Source organism: Octodon degus, unplaced genomic scaffold (assembly GCF_000260255.1).
Source record: "Octodon degus isolate 3935 unplaced genomic scaffold, OctDeg1.0 scaffold00071, whole genome shotgun sequence".
Taxonomy (NCBI): domain Eukaryota; kingdom Metazoa; phylum Chordata; class Mammalia; order Rodentia; family Octodontidae; genus Octodon; species Octodon degus.
Window position 1 is genome coordinate 4,438,679 of NW_004524647.1, and position 11,487 is coordinate 4,450,165.

At 37.3% G+C, this 11,487-nt stretch overlaps 1 pseudogene; it reads right to left on the minus strand.

Moving 5' to 3' along the window:
* Positions 1 to 4,651: 4,651 nt before the first annotated feature.
* LOC101582322 lies at positions 4,652 to 7,253 on the minus strand (annotated as a pseudogene).
* Between the last annotated feature and the right edge of the window lie 4,234 nt (positions 7,254 to 11,487).

The following is an 11,487-nucleotide window of genomic DNA, read 5'->3' on the forward strand; positions in this document are numbered from 1 at the left end:
TGAACCTGAATGTTACAAAAGGAAAGAAAAAAATTTTTTTGAATCAATCTCCTTCAAACATGATCATTTTTTTCTAGAATCCAACAATATGTGCCAAGGTAGATGTCTACAGTCAAGATGAATTTTATGTTATTTTCACCACCTGTACTATAATAAAATTTTTTTCACCACCTGTACTATAATAAAAAAAAATTTAAGCAGTGCCTAGGTTCTTATTTCTCTACCACCTGATGTCCTCTGGCTTAGAATAATCAAAATGTTTTAATGCCTGTTTCTCCTCAGCTGTCTCCACTCCCAGTCACAGTTCACTTTCTATCTCATTCTAAAGGTTTAAAAGACTTCTTTAGAGAGGCTTCTCCTGCTGAATTTCTTTGATGCGGACCTTGCCCTTGTTGATTACTATCTCATAGCCTTATCATTAATAATTTCCCTATTATCTCCATCACCATATGCTAAATGATAGCTGCATCTCTGCCTGTACTTTTCTGTGAACCAGCATCAGACTGTGAGCATCCTGGAGACCGGGACCATTTCCCCTTTGGCTCACTGCAGTGTTGCCCATCAATTATTACAGAGTCAGATATATTATAGATAAAAAGTTTAATATGAACCATGTATGTAATTTAAAGTTTTAAAGAAAAGTAGAGAAAAAAATAAAAAAGAAAAGTTTTCTTTTTAAGAGAAAACTTGGTTTTCCAAGTTGCTTGGACTTTACTGGTAGAAATGAATCTGAAAGATATTCAGGGAAATATAAAGTATACCTTCTCAGTCAATATGAAACTTAATGTTTAAAAATGAATTTTATTTAATCTGCAATATATAAGTGATATCTTTTCAAGATGTCTTTAGTATAAAAAAGATTACTGGTTTGTATTCTTTCTAATTAAAACTTCAGAATCAGTATTTATTATACATGACAGCACATTTGTTTTTGAACTGGCCCCTTTCCAAATATTCAGGGCCAGCCAAATAGCTTGGCAGATAAAAGGGCCTGCAAGTAGGAGAAGGGGCCTGCGGTTCAATCCCCGGGCCTGCCTTGCCACCCCTGCCCCCAGGGCACACTGTGATGGCAATTGAGACTGGGTGTGGTGGCATGCGCCTGTAATCCAGCTCTTGGGAGGCTGTAAACAGGTGAATCACTTCGAGTCCGATCTAGTAGTGAGACCCTAAACACCCTGTAGACCCTTCCCTAAAACACAAAAAACCCAAATATTCAGTTGCCACATGTGAGCAGTGGCTACCAGTCTGAAGAATTCAGTTCTAGACCCTGTAAATATGTATTGAATGCATGAAAATAATAATCCACTGAGTATGGGTGCGGTTCGTGCCTCATCTAAGTCCCAGAAGATCCTTTTTGTCATCTGTGCACAAATCTCAGGTTCTTTGTTGCAACAGCTCATATCTGCAGCCTTCTAAGGATTGCCAGGGATACTGGAGCCATGTGACTACAAGAGCACTCGGAATATCTAATAATTCATCTCTCTCCTCCACTCAGGTACAGACCGACATCAAAATGAAAAAGTAAAGCTCTCCAGCCTCCATACATAGCACATGGAGGTGAAATTTGCAGTCCTGAGTTTCCTGCAAAATCAGACAGAGCTCGAGACTGCCAGTATTAGGCTTCCCATTTGGCATCCTCCCCTTGTCTCTAGTGGCTCCCTTCTCCTCTCTGCTCTGCCTCGCTAGTTTCTCCTGGAGGCAGTGGTGTTAAGCCCTTGGTTTAGGGACAATTCCCCGGAAGCATGAAGCACTCAACTTGTGCCCTAATGCACATTTATGTCTTTCACAATGAATGGCTTAAGTGAGAGCATGGGTTTATTCTTTGTACATCAGAAAGAAGAGTAATGTCCATTGTCTTTCTCCTGGCCTCAGATACCCCATAGTCTTGATAATTATTCAAACATATTAAAATAGTGAAAGATGTGAACTGTTCTGTCACCTCCCTCTCTGCTGTAGTAATTGCTATGAATTTTCTTGAACATATTTCATAAACAAATTCAACATATATGTGTGTGTCATCATACTTATAAAATACACTTACCTTTCTTTTTATACAAATTGAATTATGAATACTTTTTTGTTGCTTTGTCCTTACAATTTTACATTTTTATGAATACATTTCATGAAATGTATTCCTTATATTTTCATATTTTTATGAAATATTTTTATATTTTTATTACTGGCTATTTACAAATGCTTCCTGATTTTTAAAAGAAAATGGATTTAAACATATAATATGTGCATTCAATTTAATATTTAAATTCATTTTACTCCTTCTGTTAACTCTTAATCTACTTTGAGTCTCTGGTTCAGCCTCAGCACCTCCGGGCTTTCGTAGGGTCACCCAATCACATGCGCCATTCTCTTCAACTGATTTTAATCAAGAATGATAAATGGAAAACTGCAGCTTCTGAGTCCAAACAAACATCTATTTTTACTGAAGCACATCTTCTTGATCTAGGTTTCAGCTAGGTCCTGCCTTTAAATACATATGTGTTAGTGTGCACAAGTATATAGTTCTGAGAAGGATCAGTGCTCTCATTAGAATCTCAAAGACATCTGTGGCAGTCAAGTGTTAGGATTAAATGTACAAATATAAACTGTGGGATGCATTTTGTATAAAGCTCTTGCAGTTTTACCCTCTCTGCTTCTCCTCATTAGATTAGCACTTAATTAATTATCAGCTTCTCAGTACACTGAGTCTTCAGAAGCTTTGGATCCAACCTCATCCACATTTATATCCCACTGCCTGGTTCAGTAGTACAGGAAAGGCAGTCATTAATGATTTCTTGAAATATCATGATGTTTTTCCTTTTGTATTTATGAATTCTCAATGGAACAAATTTAATTTTCTGCTGCTTCTGGTTTTGACCCTCTTTTTCCTCTCATTTCGGGGAATTTAAGGTCAAAAGATCTTTCTTTGTATAGAGATGCCACATAAATCATTTTGGACCAACTTGGGAACATGAGGGCACGGAGCAGGAGGCAGCCTGGAGCCAAATAACCCCTACTCCTATGTCCTCATCTGGGCCCAATTATAGCTGCCTGGGTTTCTCTAATTTAAATTAAAAAAATTTAGTAATATATTCTGCTTGTACTCTGTCTTTGATCACTATTATTCTTTTTGTTCATAATTCCGAATTAATTCATATGTTTCTTTAAATACTAACTCAGTTTTCTTTAGCCAGAAATACATCTCATTTCAGTCACTGATATACTGCTAGGAGACATGATTATCCAGAAGACTGCGAAGTGGCTTCTGGCTGCTGAGATGTGCCCCCACGGCGATGCCGCTGATGGTACTAGGCTATTTGTCAATAGATGGCTGATGTGCTTTGTCAGGATTGATCAGCACCATGCCACCTTAAAGTGGACAAACTGTCAGAAATCTTTAATTTTTGAGAGGCAGAGACTGTAAGGACAGGGCCACAGTGCACATTCAGACATTTCCCAGCCTAGTTCCCTAATTGATCTAATCTACTTACGTCATTATGGTAGATATTGAAATTGGAAAACAAAAGGCATTAAGTACAAGTTGGAATTAAGCTCATATTATTTGATTGAGCGGGTTCAATCTTTTTTTACATGAAATATATACATTTCATGAAAGATAAGATACTATCTTTTCTTTCAATCAGTTTTTATTGGTACATTTCAGGTATATATAATGATGGTATTCATCACAGAGAATTTGCACCCCTGTATAAGATTGTTTCTTTTTTTTTTCATACTCTGCTACTCTCCCTCAATTCTTCCTCCTCTCCCCATTTACTATAGCTTTATTTGCAGTTTTCCTTCTTTTCCATATGATTTTTAAGTAAACTACTTCTAAATTTTAGTTTCTTTAATCTTAAAGTTAAGGTTTAACTCATTGTTTTAAATGTTTAAACATAAATTAAAGGTTATTTTATTGAATATAAGAAGTACTTTGTATGTACTATGCACCTAGAAAATTTTGCAGCTAATGGTAAAATGTTAATAATAGCATGAATAATAATGATAACAAAGTCCATAATAGAGCCCACATACCATCTCATTTATGTAAAACCCCACTTTATAAATAAGGAAAATGACATACATACAAGTAAGTGGATTCTTTTTTTTGCTTTGTAATTAGTATATTAAGAAGTCATTCATACATTTTAACAATTGCTTAAATTCTAGTACCCAGAATAAGCATGTGAACATATGACTTTTTTAAACATACAAGTAAAGCTTTTCATCCTTATTTGTTATACTGCTACCATTAAATTACAGTTACTTTGGAGCATTAAGTCAAATGGTTTAAAGTAAGCCTGTAACATACCCATGGAGCACCTTCTTATAATACACATGCAAATTACCTTTCCATGTAGTATCTTCACTTTAATTTCAAAGTGACCCAGCTCTGAAGTCACAACTCAAGCACTTAGCATGGTCCAAAGAAAAGGGAAAAACAAAGGAACTAGGAGAGGTCAACAGTTTAATATATATATATTGAAAAAGAATGCACAGCAGAATTTACTGCAATCCTAAAAATGCAGCCCCTAAGAAGCACCATTATGATAAACACCTTCCTTAGAAAGGTATCAATTCTATCACTGTTATCACAGGCTAAATTATATTTTATGTCATCTTCAGGTAATAGTTGAGGCAGTAGAATGCACAAGCATCACATCTCAAGTAAAAGTTTTTCTAGCAATGAGAGTTTATGGGGTGAGAGAAAGCCATTTTCAGGTAAGTTTATCTTAAATTCAGTGATTAGATGACCTTTTTCATATGGTCTATGGTAAACTGGCTATGATAAATAAATGCCTCCCTTTAGAACGTACTTGATGGCTCCGCGCTTGATAGTTTGACCTGGATGAGAGATAATGACTATTGTTTCGTTCTCAAGAGTGGATATTGACTTTTGGAAGCCACACAGTGCTTCAACTAGCTGGATACCCATACGCATGAAAAGATGGTCCTTCTGATCTAACACGATGATAATATCTCCTAGCTCCAGCTCTGGTTCTTGGTCTCCTTCACCATGGAATGCTATCTTCTTGCCATCTTTCATGCCTTTGTCAATATGAACTTCTAGAATCTTCCTTTCTCTAACTATCTTCCTTCCATTACAGCTCTTACATCTGTCTTTAAGGCTGATACCTTTTCCATGGCCCTGGCACTCCATACACACAGACTGAATTTGCTGAACCATTCCAGGTCCTATCTGATGAATTCTTATTTGCATTCCAGTATCTTGGCAGTTAGGACAGCACTCCATGACTCCTTTCTTACCACCTCAGCCTTCACATTTGTCACAAATCACATTCTTTTGCAGAGCAAATTGCCTTGTGGCACCCTTATATAAATCTTCTAAGGAAACAGAGCTGACGCACCACATTTTTACCTCTCCTTTCTCTCTGCATCCTTCCTCCTCCTCCAAAGCATATCAAAGATATTCATGGGGGAACTAAAACTACCACCTGCCCCACCCTCCTTAATTGCCTGTTCTCCTCGTTTGTCATATAATTCCCTTTTCTTGGCATCAGAGAGCACTTCATAAGCTCAAGAAATCTGTTTAAACTTTTTGTCTTCATTTAGATTCTTATCAGGATGGTACTTGAAAGCCAGTTTCCTGTAAGCCGTTTTTAGTTCTCCTTGAGTAGCATTGAATTTGACCCCAAGTACATCGTAATAAGTGGTTTCTTTCACCACTTTCTACAGGTGGTGAGCAGGCTGGGTTGTGGTGGGGTAGGAAGGAAGGAGCGTGTAGCTGTGCACAGGTCGAGCTGCCACCGCTCCTCCACCTCAGTGTGTTCTCTGGATTCTCTAACTGCTCAGGTCCATGAAGCTTTCTATATTCCTAAAATTCTTTGTGTACATGTAGAAGACTAAGTTAGGGAGTTCTTATTCTTTGCATTGGAAATAATTTTCCGTCAAAATGGTGAAAAGTTTTGTTTAGCAGTAAATGATATACTGCATAGAGAAAATACAGTGACAATTGTGCTGCATTCTGAGAGTCTGACCCAGCTTATGATGCAAAGATGAACCTTGGGCCAAGCCAAGTTTATAAACATGGTAGCGGGGAGACTTTGTGCCTCTCTGACAAGTTAGACCTCGAGTCCAGGTCTTGATCCAGTAAGCTGGCCAAGAGCATCTAGTGCCTTTAGCTCTCCCTGATAGTTCATGGTAAAAAGAATGTAGCTACACAACATCCTCTAAAATCAGGCCCACAGGAGCCTTCACAGACTGAGGTTCACTCACTGTAGGATGAAGCAGTTGTCCACCTTCCATTTGCTGCAGTTTTCCTTTACTGCCACCACCCCAAGAGCATCTTCACTGACTTTGCTCCATGCATAGTTTGAAAGACAGAAATAAAAATGCAAAAATATCAAAATCCTATAAGCTTGAAAACATGTATGAATTTGTAATTATGAAGCACTGGATTTGTGTAATGTTTGGAAATTTATATCAGACACTGTGATCTGCAATTATTTTGAAATTCATAACAATATTATAGATGTATTCCTAAGACTATACTAGGTATTGTAAATGTATTCTTAAGATTATACTTAAGAATATTACACATTATACCCAATGTATAATGGGTACATTAAGTGTAATGAAGCTGAAAGTTCATAAACAGAACAAATTCATGCAGCCAGAACCTCAATTAAGAAACAGGACATTTCTAGAAGAGTACCATTGTCCTTTCCAGGTCTTGGCATATCTTATAAAAGGGGAAACAGTTATCTTAACTTTGAGTAGAATAGGTTGGCTTGTTTAAATTTTGTGTTTTGCATAAAATTGTGGCTTATCTACTTTTTTGCCTGATTCTTTAGCTTAGTACCTAAGTCTGGAGTTCATTCACTTAGATGGACACATTTTAGATGCTATGTTTGCTGCCTACTTCTGTCTCTTCTCCCCTTGCTCCTGGGCCATCCCCAGCACTTTGCCTGTCTCAGTGGGATGCATCCTGGCCATGCTTGATTCTTCCCTTCCATGTATAATTACCTCCTTTGTGCCTAGAGTCACCCTAAGATGTCTGTCCCTTTCCATTTGTGTCTTCCTCTGTAACTCTCCCAATGAAGCAATTTCTTTGTGCAAAAATCATATTTTCATTACAATAAATATACTTTGAAATAGTGGCTGAACTAGGGAATGCTCACTCCATGGTGGTGTGCATGGGGCCCATTACCTTCTCAATATGATACCCATTTTCTTACCTTTATTAGTACATGTTTGCAGTACATAATGATTATATTCACTGTGAGGAACTGAGACATGCCTGTAATACATCTCAATTAATTTTCCACATTCCTTTTCCTCCTTTATGCCAGTGTCAGATTCATTTACTTATCATACAGGTCCTTATAAAGTTAATTATCATAAGTACAGATGAATAACCAAATTAACAGGCCCAAAACATATAAAATACATCAGGAATCACACTAAATTAAGGTTCAATTTTAGATATATTGTCTATGCTGAATTACACTAATGTTTTTCTCTTTTTTCTTCTTATTTTCTGACTTTTATTTTTCCTCACTTAACATTATAGTCCTCAAGGCACATCTGATAATATCTCTTTCCTAATGTGGATATGTCTACTGTCCCATGAAGGGAGGTGGTAGAAACTGAAAGGGAGAGATTTGATCTTTACCACCTGTCAAAGAGAGCCAAAGTGTGTGGAAATTTCTATTCCTTTTATCCTGAATAACTTACTAGCTACAGAGATATGTAAACCTCATCTCTGATTCTTTGCATTTTCCTGGTGCCACGACTTCCTGTAACAGAACTCACATTCCAGAATGTGGGAGAAAACTTAGTTTCCCTTAAAAGAGTTTTGCTTGGCTTCCTCCCCTTCTTTGCTTCTCCCTTTTCTTTACTTGTTCCTTGTAAAAGTACTTCCTTAAAAATCACTTGCTGATGAATTTCACTTTGGATTCCATTTCTATGTAGCCCAACCTAGTCATTCCATTCCTCTGTAGTTGGGCAAGTCTGGAATCCCTTGGCAGTGATCTGCCCAATGAAGCAGGTTTGGTTATGCACAGGTTTTTCCACTCACGTGCCTACAGAGCTTGGCATGCCAAAAAAGCACAAGCAGCTTTGGTTTCAGAGTTCTGCTCTTCTTTATCCTCAAGAAAAGCCAGAAACCACTGAAGCTGTATCAATACCCATGCAGCAATCAGCCCTGTCCCACTTGAAATTCTGAGGTTTTCATCCAACTTTATTAGTATTGGAAGTGTACCATTGAGTCTGTTACTTGAAATTTGTTCCTGGAACATTGATTTACCACCTGTCATATTGCTACTATGTATTTATAATAAGATACATAAATTTTATTATTCTGTCCTAGCAAATACCTGAGACAAGCAGAAAAAAAGGTAGGTGAAGAGTTATTGTCTTGTCAGAAAACCTGGTTCTTGAAGAATCAGTTATTCACTTGTAGTACTTCAATTTTCACAGGATTGTGCTGTGTGACTATAAAACCATGAGATGGAAAGCTTAGAGAAGGAACAATTACCTCTCATTAGAAGCTAGAAAAGGCAATAAAAATGCAAAGAGGAAGAGCTGAGCTGTGACTCAACTAAGCAGGACTTCCCTTTGGATTCATTCAGGTCTATGCAGGGGCCAACTCTCTCTAAATCCTCCCTAAGCAGAAATAGCCTTAATTCTTTTCTGTGTCTCTGAACCACTTCTGGACTCTTGGGAGCAACTGAAGGTGAGTTATACTTTTTAATGCTAACAGGAAACACTATCTCTATTATCTCTTTATTCTGAGTACCAAGCAGTGAATTATTCTCATAGTGATTGTCTATAGAAGTGATAGCAAATCTCTTGGAGCTTTCAATAATACAAAGCCTGATCACCACACATACTGCAGGTTGGCCACCACTGGTATGTATTCACCATGAATTTAATATATAGAGAAGGAGATTTTATATAGAGAAGGTGTTACCCTTGACCTTCAAATATTATAGACAAATGGATGAAAAGAATAGAAAAAAATAATTGAGTCAGAGGCTTAAAGGAAAAGATTTTGATCTTTACCACCTGTCATGTGGCTACTATGTATTTATAATAAGATTGATGAATGTTATTATTCTTTCCTATTAAATATCTGTGACAGGCAGATAGAAAAGGGTAAGTGAAGAGTTGTTTTTCATCTGTGTAATGGGGACAAAGCAACCTATTTCCCAAAGTGATTGTTAGACAGCAGATGTTCAGGGAAAAGTAGTCTCCCTCCTTTTAAATAACAGACAATAGGCATATATTATTTGTTGAAAATGTCAGTTCTTCAAATGAGACTAGAAGGAAGAGAAAATACTCAACAGCATCTTGAAGTTTCTTTGGATTGTAATTCAGTAGAAAACATCAATTTTCCAACAACGGCTGCATCTGTTCTACATTTCACAGGTGACAGATTGCAGTGTTCTTCTGGGGAAAGAGAAGACTTTACTTGTCCAAAATAGTCTGATTCAAGATAAGTGAGTTGCAGTTTTGGGTAGTGAGGGGCAATGAACAACCACGTATCCTTGTAACTAGAGTCATTTATCCATACGGTTACATATTTTAAACATTACTTGGCTGTGTCCTGAAGGACACATCTTTGGTCTTCCTAGCCCCTGATTGATCTTTGACAATAAGGACCACATGTCTATCCTGATTGGATAAGGATCCAGGAGAGGGTTGTCATGCAAAGCAATCCCACAATCCTGTCTCACGACCTGTTTTCAGGTACTCAGCTTTTTTTCTTCTAACGTATTTTTCACAACAGAGAAATTGCTAGCATATTTGTTTCTTACTTTTTTATATATGATTATTGCCCAAATTTAATCTGAAAATTATAGATAAAACAATTTTATGATTGAAAAATTCAGTGGACTGCTTAAATTTCTTCTGAGGGAGTCTGTGAATGTTCTTTTAACTAGGCACTTTGTTTCCCAGCTCAGTCAGTGGGGTGCCTGTGTGACAGGTGCCAAGGAGACAAAATTTCCTCAGCCCTGTAAGTACATTCAGAGAAACTGCTCACTTTGATGTGTTTTTACGGAGAAGTGGAGTGAATAATAACAGGAAGCGCTGCAGGATGGACTCTGCTGCCTCTGGGATCCAAAAAAGAATGTAACTGTATTCCAGTGAGGAATGAGGCGGAATGTGGAGTGGCTGTGTTTGTTGATTCATTGCAAGAAGTTAGTTAATATAAGGTCAGATCTTGAAGGAACAAATGAGAATGCATGTGAAAAATCCTAACCCTTAGAAAGCATATGTTCTGAAGTAGTATTACCTGGAAGGCAAAAAAAAAAAAAAAAAAAAAAAACACCAAAATCCAAAGCATATATTTACTATGGGGATATTCAGAGCATGTTAAAATTCAGAGGTAAAAAGTATCTTTGGAGATGGCATTTAGATATATCACTGGTAGCTTTTGTACAAGTAATTGTGAAAGATGAAAATAATATTGAATTTGCTTAAATTTCTATTATCAGAGGTATTGATTTAAACAGAAGGAGAACAGTAATTTCTTACATGTAGAAGAAAATAGAAGGAAGAATGAATTGAAAAGAAAGGACCAGGGCCAGCTAGATAGCTCAGTGGACTAAAGTGCCTGCTTAGGCAGGAGCAGGGACCAAGGTTCAATCCCCTGCATGCCATGCCAACCCCACCCATGGGGCAAGCTGAGATGGCAATTGAGACTGGGCATGGTGGCGTGTGTCTGTAATCCCAGTGTGTGGGAGGCTGATATCAGGAAGATCACTACAAGTCTAACCTATGTAGTGATACCCTGTACTAAAAATAAAGAAAAGAAAAGTATGAGCTCATAAAACTGCATCTATCTATCTATCTATCTATCTATCTATCTATCTATCTATCTAGTTATCTTTCACTGTGGATGCATGAAATTGCAATAGAACGAATTTGATCATTCTTGACAGAGTGTTGGAAGCCATTGAGGCTTTGAACCTATGAGCAAATACAAAATCCAGGCCTCATACCTTGAGAAGGTGAATCTGGAAATGTCAGTGGTAGGATAACTTGAAGATTAAGGGGAAGAGGTAAGAGCTTGCCAGGTTACTGATGATATTCTTCATTTATATCTATATCCAGTACTGATTAGATATGGGAAACTTAGGGCAATAAGAGAAAGAGAACCTACAGCTGCTTAGAAGTTTCATTGGTTAAATAGCTCAACAGTGTCAGCATTGGATGCTGATAGAGGTGTGCCATGGAATACTTGGAAACCAGGTTCCCTAGGCAGAATGTCCCTTATTACCATTGCCTATATTAGCTGCTGACAAAGATATGATGCTTAAAAATGTCTCAATATACCAGCACCACATGTGAAATCATTATGCTAATTGTCAAGTAATATGTGCAATAGATGTGATTGAGGCTATTTCTAGGGCTAGGGTGATTTTTACACATTTGGCCACTACCAAGTGATATACTCATACCTATAGTGGTCTTTTCATTAACTGGAGGACCAAAAGGCAATTTATGAGAATGCATCCTATGCAG